Here is a 9,402-nt window from a genome sequence, read left to right as displayed (position 1 = left end):
CTCTGAGTCTGACCCAACCCACCTTTCCAGGCTTGTCTCCAGTCTTCCTCCTCACTCCCCTTCCCTCCTCATCCTCTGCTCAAGTGGCACCGGCGTGCTCTGCATTTCACTGGTCTGCCACGTGCTTTTTCACTTTGTGGCCCTGGGTATGCACATTCCTTCTGCCTGGAAGGACTTCCCACCCTCCCCTTCCTGCCCAACTCTGTCAGGACCTGGCTCAGGTGCCACTGCCTCCGTGCAGCTGGCCTGCGATCCTGCAGCTGTCGGTTCCTCTTTCCTCTGCCCCCAGGGCACCTTGCTGGTGTGGCCTTGAGCGCTGTGCCAGCACTCATCCCGTGGTGCTGTCTGTGGCCCCCAGGGAGACCGAGGGGTCCTTAAAGGGCAGCTGACTTTTGCCTGCACATTCAGTGCCCGACCTGACGGGGGCACCCAAACTGATGCCCAGTAACTAGCACAAGGATACGTGATTCCCAGAGAAAGCTCCCCATCCCTTAAGGGCTTACAGCAGAGAATCTGCCCCAGACCACAAAGTCACAGAAGATTTTTCTGAAGAAAAGACACTCAGCCAGAGCTCTGAAGGGAAAACAAGTCAGCCAGGCAAGAGGGGAGGGGAGGGCAGGGTGTGTGCAGAGGAGGAGAGACCAGAGCCAGTGTGAGGCTCACGGAACAAGGCTGGTTGGGCAGAGGCCAAAGGACAAGAGAAGTGAAAGTCTCTACAACTAAAAACAGTCTTAGGAGGCAGGGTCTGTGTCCAACCAAGATTCATAAGCAGGGGAGTTTTCCAACACAGGAAGTGTGTTCAGCTGCTCCGGACGGCCAAAAAGTAACTAATGTCTGCTATAGGCAGACATATAGGTGACAAGATCATTTCAAGTAAATTGTCCTGTCTGCAGTATGAAGAACTGGAAAGGAGGCAAGAGAGAGTTCTAGAAGACCAGTTAGAAGGCTATTGCGGTGATCAAGGGAAAACAGCGTGAGAGCCTCTTTTGGTAGCAAGGAGGCCAGGCCTGGAGTTGAATGAGGAGACTGAGTTTAGTCTCCATCAAATGAGTTGGAGTGGAGAGACTGGGTGGGCAACTCTTGGTACTGGCTCGGAGCTTAAAGCAAAGAGCTGGCTGCTATTTGAGCTCAAGATCACCGTACAAATGATCGTCGAAGCCCTGGGCAGACATGAGATGAGGCTGCAGAGACCGGGGGACTGTGGCGTGAGTAGAGGAGGTTGGCGTCAGCGCCTTGAGAGGCTCCCGGCTTTGTGGGCAGTGTTGGAGGAGGCAGGGCGTGGGGGAAGGAGACTCAGGGAAGTGTCATGACATGGAAGCTGAAGAAAGAGTTTCAAACGGCAAAGGATGAGCAACCAGACTGTTATTATTTTTAAAAACTTAACACTTAGCCAGTGCTGAAGCAAGGACATCCAGTTTTGCTTCCTACGGGGGCAGGGTGCGGCTATCGGGAAGCGTTGTCAGTGGTTCCCGCTGTCTGGGAAGCGGTCGCTGTGGCGGCCAGACCCCGAGCGGTCACTTCTCCAGGACTGGGTGGTCAGCGAAGGGCTGCTCCGACACTGACTGCTTTTCTGTTTGTGTTGACCCCTGCCTGTCCCTCCTTCTAAACTTTTCCCCACCTGTTTTTTGCACGTTCAGAAAGACACTCACTCCACATCTAGGAAGAAAGTGAAATAACAGTCCTAGAAATGGCAACTGAGGCTCTGAAATCCATCCTGTATGAACGATTTGGTCCTTCATTAAAGATGGTTCCAACTTACCTTCCTCCGTCACTCAAACTCTTCTGCACACACCCTCTACTGTTGCCAAACTGTCCAGCAAACTTGACCCAAGCTTTCCTACCTCTATGCCTTTATCCAAGTTCTCCCCTCTACCTGGAATATCTTCCCCCACAGAAAATACTTTCAGATGAGTGAAAATGCAGCATATCACAGCTTATGGGATCCAACGAAGGCAGTGCTTAGGGGAGATTTTACAGCTGTAGATGCTGTCTCTATTGAAAAAGAAGACCGCAGATCAATAAGCTAACCTTCCATCTTGGCACACGGAAAAAAAGATCAAACTAAACGTGAAGTGAGCAAAAGGAAGGAACCAGTAAAGATTCAAATGGGAAACAGTAGAGAAAAAATACTTCATATAACGAATCATCAGGGGAGTGAAAAGTAGAGCATGAGATCCCACTTCCCATACCTTAGGGTGACTGTCATCAGGAAGTCAGCAGCAAGAAATGTCGGTGACAAAGCAGAGAGATCAGAACCCAGCATACATGGCCGGGGGAAATGTAAAATGGTGCAGTCACTTTGGAAAACCATCTGGCCCTTCAGATGATTAAATATAAAGTTGCCATAGGAACCATCAATTCTGGCCAAGACAAAGGAAAGCATATCCACACAGAAACCTGTGCATGAATATTTATAACGTGCATTTTTCATAACAGCTAGAAAGTGAATGCCCATCACAGAGTGAATTAACGCACAATGTGGTACATGTGAGTACATAAAGTGAAATATTACTCAGCCATGGAAAGAATGGGGCACCGACACATACTCCAGCGTGGGTGGACCTTGAACACGTTAAGTGAGAGACCCAGACTCAAAGGACCGCATACCATGTGAATGGATATTCAGAGGAAATTCGGAATAGGGAGATCCATAGAGACAGAAAACGGAATCATGGTTGGTCTGTGTTGGGGGCAGGGAGGATGGGAACACGGTGAGTGATTAAGGCTGGCGGATTTCTTTCTGAGAAGATGAAAATGTTCTAAACTCAGCCGTGGTGACAAATGATTGAATATATCTTTGAACATACTAAAAACTGTTGGATGGGGCACTTTAAATGGGTGAATTGTATGGTATGTGAATTATATCTCAAAAAAGCTTTTTTCTTTTTTTTTTCATAAAAGTCTTCCCATCAAGCTCTTGCAGCTTCCATCCATTTCAGGTACACTGATCCAGGCATTGCGATCAATACAGCCATCCACTTCTTCTGCCTTCAAGGCTCCACCCACGTGTCTCACTCCTGGGAGGTAGAGACCCTCTGCTATGAACAACTGACCCTGCCAGCTTCTCACTCTCCCCAACCCCCCCTCTATACTGTTGCTCAAAGCAGACAATACCTTTTTGGGGGGCTATACCATGTTGCATGCGTGATCCTAGTTCCCCGACCAGGGGTCGAACCCATGCCCCCTCAGTGGAAGCGGAGTCTTAACCACTGGACCACCTCAGGAAGCCCGTGGACCACACCTTTTCTTCAAAAGGAGAGGCCATCCTAAAATGCCAGCTCTGCTGGGAAAGAGAACCATGGCTGAAATTCACCCTGTGACGTCAGCACCTGGCTGGAAAAAATTTCTCTGCAGTGGTAAGTCAGGGAGGTGAGGCTGGGGAGGGGCAAGTGTGACAGGAGCGCGACCTCAGGCTCCAGGGAGGCTGCAGGGTGGACCCAGTCCTGCTCTTTCACCGAGTGTCCTCTGTCTCAGTCGCCTCTGCTCCGCTCTGTGCAGCCCTCTGTCCCTAGTTCATGGCTCCTCTCCTCCAGGCGTCTCTCCTCGGCCTCCCCTGCCCTCTGTCCTCTTATTTCCTAGGATCGGTCTCTCCTGTTGTGTTTCTGAAATCTCACTCCTTCCCCTTGGCAACTCCAGGCTCTTTTTCAGAGCAAACAAGCCTGCAGTAAATGGGACTGCCTGACACTTGCCCCCAAAACCTTGCTTAGGCAAGACTTTGTCCTCAGACTCTAACAGCAGCTCCTTCTATCTTTTCTGTCTTTTGTTCCATGTGGAGTGAGGAGTATTCCTTCAGATTACTGTCAGAGAGATGACTGGATTCCTTCTCAGGAGGTCTCAGGAACCCCAGTTCAGCCACCGCCTTTTCTTTTTTAGCCACAGACTTGATATATGGCTTCGGGCAGGGTAGTTTCACCCTGGTAGTCTCTGCAGTTTCACATCTCGACTTCTTTTTCTGCCGTCAAGGCTCCCCCTGCGTGTTGCACTCACCTGTTTCCTTCCCCCATGGGCTTCCTGGGTAATAGAGACCCTCTGCTCTAACACCTCCGAGAAGGCGACGGCAGCCCGCTCCAGTCCTCTTGCCTGGAAAATCCCACGGATGGAGGAGCCTGGTGGGCTGCAGTCCATGGCGTCGCGAAGAGTCCGACACGACTGAGCGACTGCACTTTCACTTTTCACTTCCATGCATTGGAGAAGGAAGTGCCAACCCACTCCAGTGTTCTTGCCTGGAGAATCCCAGGGACGGGAGAGCCTGGTGGGCTGCCGTCTCTGGGGTCGCACAGAGTCGGACACGACTGAAGTGACTTAGCAGCAGCAGAAGCTCTAACACCTGACCTTGACAGCTTGAACAGGAAACCACGTTTCCAAAACGCTGTAAAATAAAAGGGTTATTAGAACAAGGAGTTCCCTGGTGGCCTTCTGACTGAGATTCCCGGCTTTCACAGCCACGGCCTAAAAACAAAAATTAAAAGGAAATGAAGTGAAGTGAAACAAAACAATTTAAAATATTATACCAGAGGAACTGGAAAATCTTCCCGGCTCCAACGTTCGGACTCAGCGAAGAGAGTGCGTCAGTAATTTGGCTGATGGCGACACCCGGTGGTCATGCTGAGAACTTCGCCTTCTGATTGGCGGCCAAGTCGCCTCTAACTCTGCGACCCCATGGACTGCAGCACGCCAGGCCTCCCTGTCCTTCACCAACTCCCGGAGCTTACTCAAACTCATGTCCATTGAGTCTGTGATGCCATCCAACCATCTCATCCTCTGTCGTCCCCTTCTCCAGCCTTCAATCTTTCCCAGCATGAGGGTCTTTTCCAGTGAGTCAGTTCTTCACATCAGGTGGCCAAAGTATTGGAGTTTCAGCTCCAGCATCAGTCCTTTCAATGAATATTCGGGACTTATCTCTTTTAGAATGGACTGGTTGGATCTCCTTGCTGTCCAAGGGACTCTCAAGAGTCTTCTCCAACACCACAATCAAAAGCATCAATTCTTCAGCGCTCAGCTTTCCTTATAGTCCAACTCTCACATCCGTACATGACTACTGGAAAAACCATAGCCTTGAGTAGACGGACCTTTTTGGAAAAGTGATATCTCTGCTTTTTAATACGCTGTCTAGGTTTGTCATAGCTTTTCTTCCAAGGAGCAATCTGTTAATTTCATGGTTGCAGTCACCATCTGCAGTAATTTGGGAGCCAAAAAAAAAAAAGTCTGTCACTGTTTCCATTTTATCTCATGCATTTGCCATGAAGTGGTGGGACCAGATGCTGTGATCTTAGTTTTTTGAATGTTGAGTTTTCAGTGAGCTTTTCCACTCTTTCACCTTCATCAAGAGGCTCTTTAGTTCCTCTTCATTTTCTGCCATTAGGGTGGTGTCATCTGCATACCTTCTGGTTGGGCACCAACAGTTTTCCAGTAGAACCCTTCCTTCTCAGAGCCATCTGCAATGAGAAGGGCGTTTCCTCAACCAACAGCGGCCTTCCTTTTTGGGTCCTCCGAAGTCCGTGGGCTTCACACTCTCCTTGTGATGGAAAACCCTGGCTTTTCTACTCAGACTCCCTCCCAGGCAGGTCAACCCAACCCAGGGAAATCTTCTGTCGTTAAAGCCTCTGGGAGGCCAAGAAAGGTTATGCTTCCATGTTTCTCATGCCCCTCCATCATTCAGACTAGAAAGAAATCAGTTGTAAATCAATTTATTCAAAGCATGAATGCCTTAACCTCTAACCACTGTCATGAGGAAATATTTGCATGATTTCATGAAATGAGCCCTGAAGCAGGGAAATTCTTTGAGTTGAATGTATTTGGCATATACCATCGAGCACACTGAAGATGTACAATGTGTCAGTTTACATATTGCAGTGTGAGTGAAATTTAGCACCTCTGCCACAGTACAGAATCTCCTCTCTTTTTGGTGGTTGAGATAACTAAGTTTCAGTCTCCTAGTAAGTTTGATGATTGTAGCACAACATTGCTGTCAATACTGAAGTAGAGCAATCCTTAATTCAAATTTAATTAAAAATTATCCTAAGGGTAGAACTTCAGATGCCTGTGGAGTAAAAAACATTTGCTACAAGCCATCTTCTTCCTGGTGTCCTTTCAAATCACAACAAATAGATAATAAGCTTAGTGCTACCACTAGACATTATATGCTATAGGATTTCCTCTCAAGTTAGTTTCTAATACCTGGTATTTAATGCCGAGGTATTAATGACTTTCACCTACCTAGAAATATTTACATTCTAAGAGTCAATTTCCAGGGTACAATGACCAGCCCAAAGAATTAACAGTAGCATTTAGGTGTGTAAGACAACTGGTCAGGAAATACTCTGAAGCTCAGTGACCTTTTCGGCCACCCACTAATGGCTGAGATGCTGATGATACTTAAGGTTCAGAGAAGGGAAAGCAGATTAAGACTTGTTCCATTTATTCACTTCCTTCCTAGAGAAACAGACGGTAACTGTCCCAGGAGGGGAATTAGCGTTTTGACTCTGGAGCATTTGCAGGAGGCAGATGTGATATAAAAACTAGAACTTGCCTTAGACTTTGAAGGATGGGTTTTGTTCTGTTTGTTTATTTTTTTCCAGTTTACAAACTGGGTGCCCTTGAGCTAGCTCTTGGGCTTCCCTTGCAGCTCAGTTGGTAAAAAATCCACCTGCAGGGCAGAAGACCTGTACTAACCTGCATATAATTGGCATGAAATCATCTATAACCTATTTGGAACTTCCAAGTTTGACTTCTTTATTTATTTATTATATTGTCTTGGCCATGCTGCACGGCATATGGGATCTTAGTTCTCAGACCAGGGATTGAACCCACACCCCTTGCGCTGGAAGCATGGCGTCTTAACCACTGGAACGCCAGGCAAGTAGCTCCAAATCTGACTTCTATACATGCTAAGTTGGTATCTGCTCCCCCCGGGAGAGGAAATGTCGAAGACGTAACCTCCCCGCGAGTGTGGGAAGGCCAGAGGGAAGCAGTTCATGGGAAAGTGAAGAAGTGTCACCAGTGGTGAAGAAGGTGCCGCAGTGACCCTGGTGATGATACTGGAAGTGATACAGGAAGGTTGGTGCTGGGAGGGGCAGAAATAGAACCAGGGACGGGACCTATGCAGTCAGGGGTGTGTCCAGGAGGTGGAGAGGCAGACGAAGGCTCGTCCAGGGACAGCTTCTTCTCGGGGCCGAGTGGGGATGAGAAGGAGGGGTCTCATCCGAAAAGGAGAGGGTCGGGCAGGAGAAGGGGGCAAAGACAGCCTGCTTCCCTCGGCGACCTCTTTGCCTTGGAGGGCTTCTTGGCCTGGGCTGCGTGGATAACGCATTAGGGACAAATAATTCCCTTTCCCTAGACAGGTTGCTTTTTCACTGAAGTGTAGCATTGTGTTAGTCGCTCAGTCGTATCCGACTCTTTGTGACCCCGTGAACTGTAGCCCAACAGGCTCCTCTGTCCATGGGATTCTCCAGGCTAGAATACTGGGGTGGGTTGCCATGCCCTTCCCCAGGGGGGTTCTGAACCGGGGATCGAACCCGGGTCTCTTGCATTGCAGGCAGACTGCCTGAGCCCCCAGGAGGTGCTTTTTCACCGGGGAACTCTGAAATGCCGATAGCATGCTGCGTGTCACTTATCAAACTGACGGGTGGTGCGTCCTCTCAGAGCTCACTATGGGCGGGCGGGCCGACAATGGAAACAAATGAAACGGGCTGGGTGCGCTAGGGCGCGGCGGGGACTGTGGCACAGTGGACAACGTGAGCCCCTCCCCGCCACGGGCCACGGCAGCCACTGGCTGTCTTCCGGGCTGTCTTCTGCCCAGTGGCAGATCCTCTGATTTTGCAAAGGGCTTGCCATCTGGATTTGTAGGTGAAATCCCTTGATGTTGAAATGTCTGTGAACGACTGTCATCATTTTGTCTTATTTTCTTTTATTCATTTATTTAGCTGCACTGGGTCCTGGTTGTGGCAACTGAGATATTCAGTCTTCTTTGCAGCGTGTGGGACCTTTAGGTTCAGGATGTGGGATTAGCTCCCTGACCAGGGATTGAACCTGGGCCCCCTGCATTGCGAGTGTGGAGTCTTAGCCACTGAACCACCAGGGAAATCCCTAATTTTCATTTTTAAGACACTCCCCAGGCAAACATCCAAACCAGCAGGCAGCCAGTTCCTGACTGCTAAGTTATTAATAAATTGTTTTCACATTATTCACGTTTTTTTCTCCTTCCATCCCCAGGAGTTTAGTGGGGGTGGGGGTGGTGGGTGGGGAAGCAGGGAAGATCTCTCTGGTCTACACATTTTTATTTGTTTGGTTTTGTTTGTTCCAAAATCAAGTTCAATCCCCAGCCTCTCCATTGAGGCCGTCCCTAGCTGAGGCATCTTGGGAAACTGCCAGGCCGTGGGGAGTACCAGTTGAAGCTGTCGATTTCCTTTCCTTTTCTGCGTGTCAGGGGAGCTGTTATGTTGATGGCACTCGTCTTGCAAAGCAAGGAGGAGTAAGGACCAGAAAAGCTGGGTCAGGAGTGAGGAGCGTCCTGTCAGCTACGATCACAGCCTAGTGTTGCAACAAGAGAAAGGGACTGTTGCTCTAAGGGATTCGTGGCCCTGAGCCCATCAGAAGGACTCTGTGGGCATCCGAGCACGGAATAACACCCAGCAGTGCCTCATTTTTGAACTTGCTCTCCGGCTGGAACCACAGTTGTGTGAGGTCAAAAGAAATGAAGTTCATGCCCGTCACCAACACCGCTGGAAGTTCCCCCCACGTCCTTACTGAGGGAGTCTTGACTTTGCTTAGGTTCCTGCCCCTCCTCCCACATGACTCATGGGTAAATCCTAATCAGTGAGGTCAGTTGCAGTGGTCTGGTTCTGTTCATTAGTGGTAGGATTAGGCCAAGCATGTGACCCACCTGGTCATTGAGGTGCGAGGGATTTCGAGACCTCTGGGAAAGGACTTATCACTGTTAATAAGGTGAAGCCAAAAAAGAGGTGGCCCCTCTCCTTTTGAATGTTGTCTTGTCTGGATGTGACAGCTGGAACTCCAGCAGCCGTCTTGTGACCACGGCAGTAGTCAGCTCAAGGATAAATCTGAATCCTGGTGTCAGAGTGGGAAGACAGAGAGACCCTTCTCCTTGAGGGTATCGCTGAGTCACTGAATTAAACTGAACTCAACAGCCTTGAATCCTACCTCCCTCTGGAGTTCTAGTATATGAGACAATAAATCGGATCTTTTATGCCAATTTGAGTTGAGGGTTTTCCGTTACTAACAGCCAAAGGTATCCTAATGGGCACAGCGATCATCCCTGCAGGTCTATGACACAGTCTCTCTTCCATCTAGAGTCACGTGGACCCATTCATTCATTATTCACTACTTAGTTCAATGAGTCTGATCACAGGGCAAAGAGAAGCAGGGCTATGGTTAGGACTGCCA

Source organism: Budorcas taxicolor, chromosome 22 (genome assembly GCF_023091745.1).
Source record: "Budorcas taxicolor isolate Tak-1 chromosome 22, Takin1.1, whole genome shotgun sequence".
Classification (NCBI taxonomy): Eukaryota; Metazoa; Chordata; class Mammalia; order Artiodactyla; family Bovidae; genus Budorcas; species Budorcas taxicolor.
The sequence above is the reverse complement of the archived record's forward strand: the minus strand, read 5'-3'. Positions refer to the sequence as shown.